This window comes from Manis javanica, chromosome 2, assembly GCF_040802235.1.
Source record: "Manis javanica isolate MJ-LG chromosome 2, MJ_LKY, whole genome shotgun sequence".
Lineage (NCBI taxonomy): Eukaryota > Metazoa > Chordata > Mammalia > Pholidota > Manidae > Manis > Manis javanica.
In genome coordinates this window covers 97,678,363-97,688,160 of record NC_133157.1, presented here as the reverse complement: position 1 = coordinate 97,688,160, position 9,798 = coordinate 97,678,363, and the positions used below count along the sequence as shown (strand labels likewise).

At 35.7% G+C, this 9,798-nt stretch overlaps 1 protein-coding gene across 1 annotated transcript in view; it reads left to right on the top strand.

Annotated features, from left to right (window-relative positions):
• The window catches only part of LOC108397711 (uncharacterized), an 82,893-nt gene that overhangs the window by 37,457 nt on the left and 35,638 nt on the right, over window positions 1–9,798 (top strand). The gene's annotated exons all lie outside the window — the stretch shown is intronic.

Here is a 9,798-nt window from a genome sequence, read left to right as displayed (position 1 = left end):
TTCTAGACCAATTCCAATTATATCGCCTTGGATACACTGAGCACTCACTTTGAGCATGATGGAGTGAACTTTGGCAGTTTTTAGGTTATAGAATAGCTATGATTTCATCTTTGAAAAATTAATAAACTTTATTGTTTAATAGACAATTTTTTAGGTTCACAGCAAAATTAAGTGGAAGGCACAGACGTTTCCCACATACTCCCTGCCCCTGCACATTCCTGTCTCCCCCATTGTCAACATCTGGCACAGAGAGGGACATTTGTTAAAACTGATTAACCTACATCGTTATTATCACCCAAAGATCATATCCTACCTTAGGGTTCACTCTTGGTGGTGTATATTCTATGGGTTTGGACAAACGTGTAGTGATGCATTCATTATCATGGAGGCATACAGAGTATGTTCACTGTTCTAAAAGTCCTCTGTTCTACCCGTTCATCCCTCTTAATGCCTGAGATCTGGCAACCACTAACCTTTTCACGGTCTCCATAGTTTTGCCTCTTCCAATATGTCATAGAGTTGGAATCATAGTCTGTAGCCTTTTTAGATTGACTTCTTTCATCTAGTAATATGTATTTAAGATTCGTCCATGTCTTTTCATGGGTTGATAGTTCATTTCTTTTTAGTGCTTGATTAATATTTGTCTGGATCTACCGCAATTTTTATCCATTCATCTACTGAAAGATATCTTGGTTGTTCCAAGTTTTGGCAATTACACATAAAGCCTCTATAAATATACATGTACAGAAGTTAGTGTTTGTTTTCAGTTCATTTGGTTAAATGTCAAGGCATCCTATTGCTAGATTGTATGGGAATAATGTATTTAGTTTTGTAAGAAACTGTCTTCCAAAGTAGCTATATCTCTGTGCATGCCCACGAGCAATAAATGAGAGTCTCTGTTATTTCGCAGCCTTGGTGTTGTCAGTGTTTTGGGTTTTGGCCATTCTAACAGGTGGGTCATATTATGTCATTGTTGTTTTCATTTGCAATTTTGTAATGACATATGATATTGAACATCTTTTCATATGCTCGCTTACCATCTTTATATCTTTTTGGTGAAGTGTCTATTCAGATCTTTGGTCTATGTTTTAATCAGGTTGCTATTTTTCTTATTGTTAAGTATTAAAAGTTCTTTGTATGTGTTGGATAGTCCTTAATCAGATGTGCATTTGAAAATATTTTCTCCCCATCTGTGACTTATCTTCTCATTCCCTTGACAGAATCTTTCACAGAGCAGAAATTTCAATTACAATGAAGTCTAGTTTATCAATTACTTCTTTCTGAGTAGTACCTTTGGTGTTGTATCTAAAAGTCATTGCCACACCCAAGATCACCTATATTTTCTTCCATGTTATCTTCTTGGGGTGTTTTAGTTTTGCATTTTACATTTATGTCTAATCCACTGAGTTAATTTTTGTGAAGGTGTAAGTCTGTGTCTAGATTTTTTTTTTGGCAGGTGGATGTCCAATTTTTCCTGCACCATTTGTTGAAATGACTGTATTTGGTCTATTGTTTTGCCTTAGCTCCTTCGTCAAAGATCAGATGACTCAGATTACTTATGTGGGTCTATTTCTGGGCTCTCTATTTTGTTCCACTGAGCTACTTATTGATTCTGTGGCAAATACCACCCTGTCTTGATTACAATAGCTTACAGTAAATCTTGAAGTAGGATACTGTCAGTCTGCCAAGTTTATTCTTCCCCAACATTGAGTTGGTTATTCTGCATCTTTTGCCTCTCCCTGTAAAGTAGTCAGTTTATTGATATCCACAAAGTAACTTGTTGGGATTTTGATTGGGATGATGTTGAATCTATAGATCAAGTTGGGAAGAACTGACAGTTTGACAATATTGAGTCTCCTATTCATGAACATGGACTATTTCTCCATTTATTTAGTTCTTTGATATCTTTCATCAGAGTATTGTGGTTTTCCTCATATACCTCTTGTACATATTTTGTTTTAAAAAATTGACTTTTTGCAGTGCTAATATAAGTGGTAATATATTTTTAATTTCAAATTCCACTTAATCATTGCTGGTATTTTGTAAAACGATTGAATTTTGTGTATGAACCTTGTATCCTACAACCTTGCTATAATTGTTCATTTCAGGATTTAAAAAATTTATTCATTCAGATTTGTGAACAAAGACAGTTTTATTTCTTCCTTCTCAATATGTATACCTTTTATTTCCTTTTCTTACCTTGCATTAGCTAGCACCTGCAATACAATGTTGAAAAGCAATGTGGAGAAGGGACATCCTTGCCTTCTTCCTGATCTTAGTTGGAAACTTTGTTTCAAATCTATCTATCTACCTATTATCTATCTATCTATCTATCTATCTATCTATCTATCTATCTATCTATCTATCTATCTATCTATCATCTATCATCTATATCTATCATCATCTATCTATCTATCATCTATCTATCATCTAATGAAATACACTGTTGCTATTATTATTTTTAAAAACTGTTTTCTGTTACATCAGTTAAAAATAAGAAAAATAAGTTTTATTTTTACCTTCACTCATTCATTCTTAGATGCTCTTCTTTCTTTATATAGATCCGAAGTTCTGACCTATGTCATTTTCCTTCTTTCGGAAGAACTTTTTTGAAATTTCTTATAATTTAGGTCTAATTGCAACAAATTCCCTCAATATTTGTTTTTCTGAGAAAGCCTTTATTTCTCTTTTACTTTTGATGGATAATTTCTCACTATCCATCAGAATTTCTCATTAACCATCAGGTTGGTGCTCTCTCAACACTTTAAATATTTTTTTCCATTCTCTTCTTGTTTGCATGATTTCCGATGATAAATAAGATATAATTCTTATCTTTGCTACTCTATAAGATGTTTTTTTCATCTGACTTCTTTCAAGATTTATTTACCTTTGATTTTCTTAAGTTTGAATATGATATGCTGTGTGATTTTGCACAGTTAACCTGAATTTGTTTGCTTTTTTTTGCATTTTTCCTGCTTTATGAGTTTCCCAGGTTTCTGGTTTTGTACCTGACATTAATTTTGGGAAATTCTCAGTTGTTACTACTTCATATATTTATTCTGTCCCTTCCTCTTCTTCCTTTCCTTTTGGTATTCTCATAATGCATATGAATCATGCAAGCTTTCCTAGGTGTTTCACTATTCCTGGATATTCTGCTGTTTTTCCCAGTCTTTTCTTTTTGTTTTTCAATTTGGGAAGTTTCTATTGTTATAATCTCGTGCTCAAAGATGTTTTTCCTCATCTGTGTCTACACTACCAGTGAGCCCATCAAATGCATTGTTCATTTCTATAACAGTGTTTTTAATTTCTAGCAGTTGTTCTTGATTTTTTCTAAGAATTTCCTCCTGTATGCTTACTTTACCTATGTGTCCTTACATGTTGTCTACCTTTTCCATTAAGACTCTTAGCATAATAATTATGGTTTTAAAAATCACTGGCTCAATAATTCCAACACTTGTGGCATATTTGGCTCTGGTTCCTATGCTCGTTCTGCCTCCTCATACTACTTTTGTCTTTAGTATGCCTTGTAATTTTTTGTTGAGAGGCAGACATGATGTTCCAGGTAAAAGGAGTTATAAATAATCTTTTAGCAATGGAGTGGTAAGGTGTTAAGGGAGGGGAAGCATTTTATAGTCCAATAATTAGACATCAGCCTTCTGGTGTGCCTGTGAACCTAGGCTGTGAACTTGATTTCACATCTCAGGTTTTCCTCCCCGCTTAGGTGGGGCAGGATGCCTAAGTGGGCTGGAGTTGAGCATTCCACTCCCCTGACGTATGTTAGGCTCTGATAAAATCCCAGCAGGTTAGTCCTTGGTTAACTAGCTTTTCCTGACTGCAGGCCTTGTTAAGAAGAATAGAATGCTGTGGTATATTTAAAAATGTTTCCTTTTCTCTTCTGCCTGCCACGGGTCCAAGGGGATTTTTCTTCAGTATTCACTGTGAGGACCTGGTAGAGATCATGGAGGTTAAATGCACAAAAGCATGGGGGTCCCCCTGTGAGTGGGCTGCTGTGGAATTTTTAAACATCAGACTTGTCCACACTGAGTCTCTAGCAATTTGTGAATTACAGTACATATTTTCCTACTGGAGCACTGCTTGAAGGGTTTCTGCTCTGGTAAACAGGGATTCTTTTATTTACTTGTCTGTCTTTCCACTTCCTCAGAGAGCAGTTTGTCCTGTGACCTTGCTTCTCTGAAAGATCTAAAAAGAGTTGTTGAGTTTTCAGTTCAGCTTTTGTTTTATAATGGAGTGACAACTTTTAAGTTCTTTATGTGCCAGACCAGAAACTGGGAGTCACCCTTATAATTTCATTTTGGGAGAGTTTATTTTGAAAGGCAGCTGACTTACACTGTCAACATATCTGTGTATAAGAATAAATGCACAAACTATAAACTTGAATGAACCTTCACATTTGTTCTGTGGTGGGGAGAAGGCCAGTTGACTATTTTGGGAACATGTTAACAGCATGTATTAAAGCTGATAATTGATTCCATTTTGGAGAATTCAGCTGTGTGTTAAATTTGCTTATAATGACACAAAGCATCATCATTTTATATGATATATTTTGGGGTTGAAAGAACTTTGGCTAGTTACATTGTGTTCTCATGAATTGATATTTACATGTATATTTAAGTTAATTTCACAAATTAAATGAGTTTACTAAAGATTTTTTAAGACTATAAAAACAGATGGGTGAAACTAATTTTCTTCAAAATCAATGAGTATATTACCTCAAAAGAGTCTGAGTTACTTTGAGAGTAATGGTCATTAAAAAATTCTACATTATTTCCTTTTATTTTAGTATAGCTACAGATCTCTTCTGGAACTTTTTGAACATAAGGTATGACGGAATTGTTTAATGACAGATGTGGAAATAAGACAATTAAAACCTGGATATTTTGAGAAGCTGCTTGACTAGTTCATGTGGGTGTGCTTCTATTGCTTGAATACTGTAAAAATTCATGTATTTCCTAGTGGTAGAATTGCTGAGCATCAGTGGGGAGGAACTTCAAAATATTTAAAGCATTTACTCTTTATATTTTAGCTTTTTCCTGATCATACAAATAATATATGCTTATAAAATAACAATTTTTCCAAACTTTTCATTGAGTATATTATAGTAGTTATAATTTCTATTGATATATAGTAATATATCATAAATACATACTAGTGCTAAATTTTTCATAAATGGTGTTTTGTACATTTTTTGGTTAGTTCATATAGATCAATAAATTCATTAAAAATTACTGCATATTATCTCATTGTTTATTTTACCAGTTTGCCAGTTTTTTTAGAAATTACTTATTGTTGAAAAACTGTGCTGTTTCTAATTTTTTCACTCTTAGAAACAATGCTGAAAAGAATATCTTTGAGCACTCATGAGAGCATTTCCTTAGGAAAAGTTCTTAAGTAGAATTGTTGAGTTAAAGGACATGTGTGTTTTCAATTTTAATAGCTAGTGACAAATTACTCTTTGAAAGGCTTGTACACAATTTAAAACATGTTTACCAGTTTGTTAGTCAATCCTGTTTATTGTCCATTTTCTAAAATTGGTTTGATGGGTAAAAACATTTTCTTATCTTTTTTTAAGTTTCCTATATTATTACAATAATATGTATTATATAAATGTAATATAATATATTAGTGACATGGAGTATTTTTTTATATGCTTGCTTGTGATTAAAACAATGCTTCAATTAATGCAATTTCTAGTTAACTGAGTTCTTCACTGACTTCTGAGTTTAAAATTGATTTTATAGTTAAATAATAAGAATTTAAAGAAGTAAAATTAGTTGACTTCTTAAATTATTTGGGCCAAGCGATATAACTGGTCTTTTTCTAGTGTTGGTTGACACTGTTCCGCAGATGCCTGTAGCTGGTGAGTCTAGCTGAAAACCATAACCTGATAAATTTACATGATATGATAATTTACATGATCCCAACATAACACCCCCGAAGTTATGAAATCTTAATTCTGACGGTGTTGACAATGTGCTGTACATCTGTATGCAAAGTGAGAATGAAGCTTGACAATCTGGGTACTACCAAAAACATCATCTGGATGTTTCACTTCTCTTCAAAATTCTTCGTCCTCTTGGTTATATCCACTTGTCCCTAACTGTTGTACTTTTTAATGTGCTGGACAGAAAGTAAGGTATATATTTTGTTTTCCCTTCTCTTCATTGAAATTTTTCTGTGCTTCAGATTTATTTAAGATCAATTATTTCCTATCCAGATTGGATTACTGGCATGTTAGTGTTTTGGGGGGAACACTGAGGTAGACTATCCGCCTAGTTAGTCTCTACTCTACTTTGGTGTTTAAATAGGATCCTGCACTGATAAACCAGTAGCTGCAGTTGTTTGAAAGCTAACTGAAACTGGTGTAAGTCCCAGTGTAGGTGTGGGGTGTGGGGGGTCTGTGTTCCCTTGACTGAAAGAGCTGAGGCAGCATTGTCCTCCCTCTCCTTCTGTGCTCACAGTCAAGTTCACCTGCAGCTATGTGTTCCTTTCTTCTCTGTTCACAATGTCATCTTCCTCCAGGCCATGGATACCTAAGGAGCAAAGAAACTGCATGCTTTGGACTTGCCTTCCTATCTCCACTGCACTTATTCTTAACTCAGGTACTGAGATAAACATTCTCCTTGGACGTTTGCATTGGCCACTCCCTCCATTTTCATATTTATGTTCAATCTCTGCTCTAAATCTCTACCTTAGTTCTTACACCTTATCTCACACCAATTTCAATTGCTCAACTAATCCAGTCAACTTGGTGGTTTCTTCCCTTAAGGGTCCTTGTACTTCTGAGCTGTAGAGGGAGCCCTCTTCTCCCTCAGAGTCATTCAAAAGCCCCCTCTTGATGACACATATTCAAATAAAGGGGATCCAAGGTAGACACTGGGGCTTGTGCTATGTCTATACCCTAACCCCAAGCCAAATCTGTTTACAAACCACACTGCTTGTTAAATCATTCCTGCTTTTTCTTATTTACTCCTTCACTCCAACTGCCTTTTTCTGCATTGATTCATTTATTCATGGATTCATTTATTCCTAAGTTATTTATTAAACTCCAACACATAAGGCCCTGCTAAGTGCCCCGGGTGGAGGGAGGTAGTAAAGGGAGGGGGAAAAGTTATCTTACTTTTCCTCAAGGAATTTGCAGTCTGGACAGAGAAACAGGCATTTATTTGCAGAAGAGTTGATACTGCATATGATTAAGTGACAAATGTTTGGTACAAGTTGGTACAACCAATATGTGCCTTGGGATGTCAGAAGAGAGAATAATTTCCTTTGATGGGAGGATGGGTTTGGGAGGTAGGTGTGTGAGGGAGCTAGCCTTGAGGCATGGATAAGGTTTGAGAGGCAAGGGAGAGTGAGGGAATTCCACAAGGGAGGAAGGAGATATGGCAGGTGGCTACAGCCCTGACTGAATGGAAGGGATGCATGGAGATACAACATGTCTGAGAGCTTAGCAATCGTTTGTTTGAGGGGCGCCAGGGGACCCTTCATTCTAGCCCTCCTTTTAATTTCTATTGCAAGATTTTTAATTGAGACAGAGACAGACACTTTTCTCCTGCCTTTCGATGAATGATAAGAAACTTAATATGGATATGTATTTGTGCTTTTCTGTTGCTCCAAAGAGTTAAGTCTCCATAAGTATTCCATCACCTCTGTGGGGGCTTATCTGCCTTGAAAAGTGCCCTGTCAAGTTTGCATGGTCCTGCCTTGAGTTACTCTCTCATTTATACCTATACCATGTCTTCGACTTATACCTGGAGAGGAGATTCTTTTTCATTCTCCCCTTCATGCCATGTTAATTTTCAAATTTAGTTGTATTTAGTTGTGTAAGTTCTTATATTTAGTTGAGGTTCGAGAAGATTCTGTCTGCTCAGTCCTGAGAACTTGACCCTAATTTCCGTCTGTCTAGTTTGTTATCATCACTCTTTCTGGTTGTTGTCTCTCCCACCCATCTATCTAACTCTATCATCAATCTGTCCTCTATCCATGAATGTATATGTGTAAAACTATATAAAGACTGTATCTTTATTTTTAGGGAAAATTGGGTTAAAGTAATACTTTTTATCAGACAGGTGATAAAGTAAACGTAATGGAAATGTAAAAGAATCAGTCACTAAATACAAAGAAAACCAAGATCAACAAAACCTACAGTGAGCTTTGGAAAAATTGCAATTTAAAGTGTCCTGGAATTGTTTCCATACTCAAAATCAAATTTTTTCTCTACTTGAAAAGATTTGGTAGAGGGAAAATGACTCCTTCTCCCCTGCTGTATGGTTAAAGAGCTATCTCCTCTTTGTCCATTTGTAATTCTTCCACAAATCTTGGCAAATGATCTCTAGGTTCTAATGAACATCAAATTCCATGAGATGAGGAATATTAATAGAACTCCAAATTTTGCTTAAATTGGGCAAAATACCATTTACTTGGGAGGGTAAACCTAAAAGGATTTTTTACAGCATGTTTCTGTGTGATATATGCTCTGTTTAAATGGCTGACTTGTGACTGGTTTTATGTGCCATTCATAGCATTGATTTTATGTTCATTCTGTGTCTAAGTTGTTCTTCCATCTGAATTGTGTGTGTTTCAGTGCCTCTGCCATGGTTTCTCAGTGAAAGCTGAGTTCTCAAGTCCTCACCACTCTTTCTCTCTTTCCTCTTACCTTCACCCCCTGGGCCTAATTATGAAACAACTTCAAATACATACAAAAATTTTTAAACAAAAAAACCCATTCTGCTTTCTGTGAACAACTGACCAGTTTTTCCCTTCTTTTCTCTTCAAGATTCTAATTCACTTGGAGTGCTGTGCCGTTGGCTAAGCCTGAGATTCTGGGAGCTGTAATTGTGTCTCATTAATTCTTACAGTAATGGAGGGTAACTATAAGGAACATGCAATTAGTGGTTTGGTCAATGAACAGAGCAGTTAATCAGCAGACAAAGGATGGGGCTCAGGGCCCATTAGACTGAAAGGAAGTGTTAGTACCATTCCAGCCTCTAGGAATGCACCGGGACATGCTGGCCCGGAGGATGGTTCAGAAGACTAGGTTTGTCTTTTTGCTAAAGCAGCTCTTTTTTTTTTTCTAATTGGTGTGGTATGTGTTTATTCAAACACTTGAGAGATTCCTGAGGATCCTGCTATAGTCACCATGCTTTTTTTACACCTCATGTTAACTGGCATAGGCCCTTTTTTTCTTCCACTGTGCAAATAAACCCCAATACACACACACAACAAAAAAGCAAAAACAAGCCAAAAACCAACCAACCAACCCTCAACAATAAAAAAGGAAGAAAGAAAGCACAATACTGCTTTAGAGAAGCATATTAGAGAAAAAGTCCTTAGCTGACCTCTCTGTCATCAGAAAACAAACGAATGTGGAGACCAATAACGTTTAAATAAGGCTTTGTGTTGTCACTCAGTCATCCTTCAAGATTCGTCTCTACAAAGTGGACCTTTATACTACTGAATGGAGGTGCTTTAAATACATGTAAATGTATGCTGTTAACCATATGAGTCTTAAAATGTTACAGGGCCTTATAGCTACAAGTAACCTCAATTGTGTGTTTTCTGTGAGAAAGGCTTGTCAAATTACTTTGGGGCTTCAAAAACAAAAGTTAACCCATCAGAATAAGGTTTCTTTTTCCAGGCAAAAAGGACCATAGTACCCTTGCCTAGAAAAACCATGTGAAGGTTATAGATGGAATCCTGTGAAATGTTGTACATGTGAAGTGATGATTATATAAGAAAATGGATTTATCAATAATACATTGCCCTGGAATAATTCTGAGC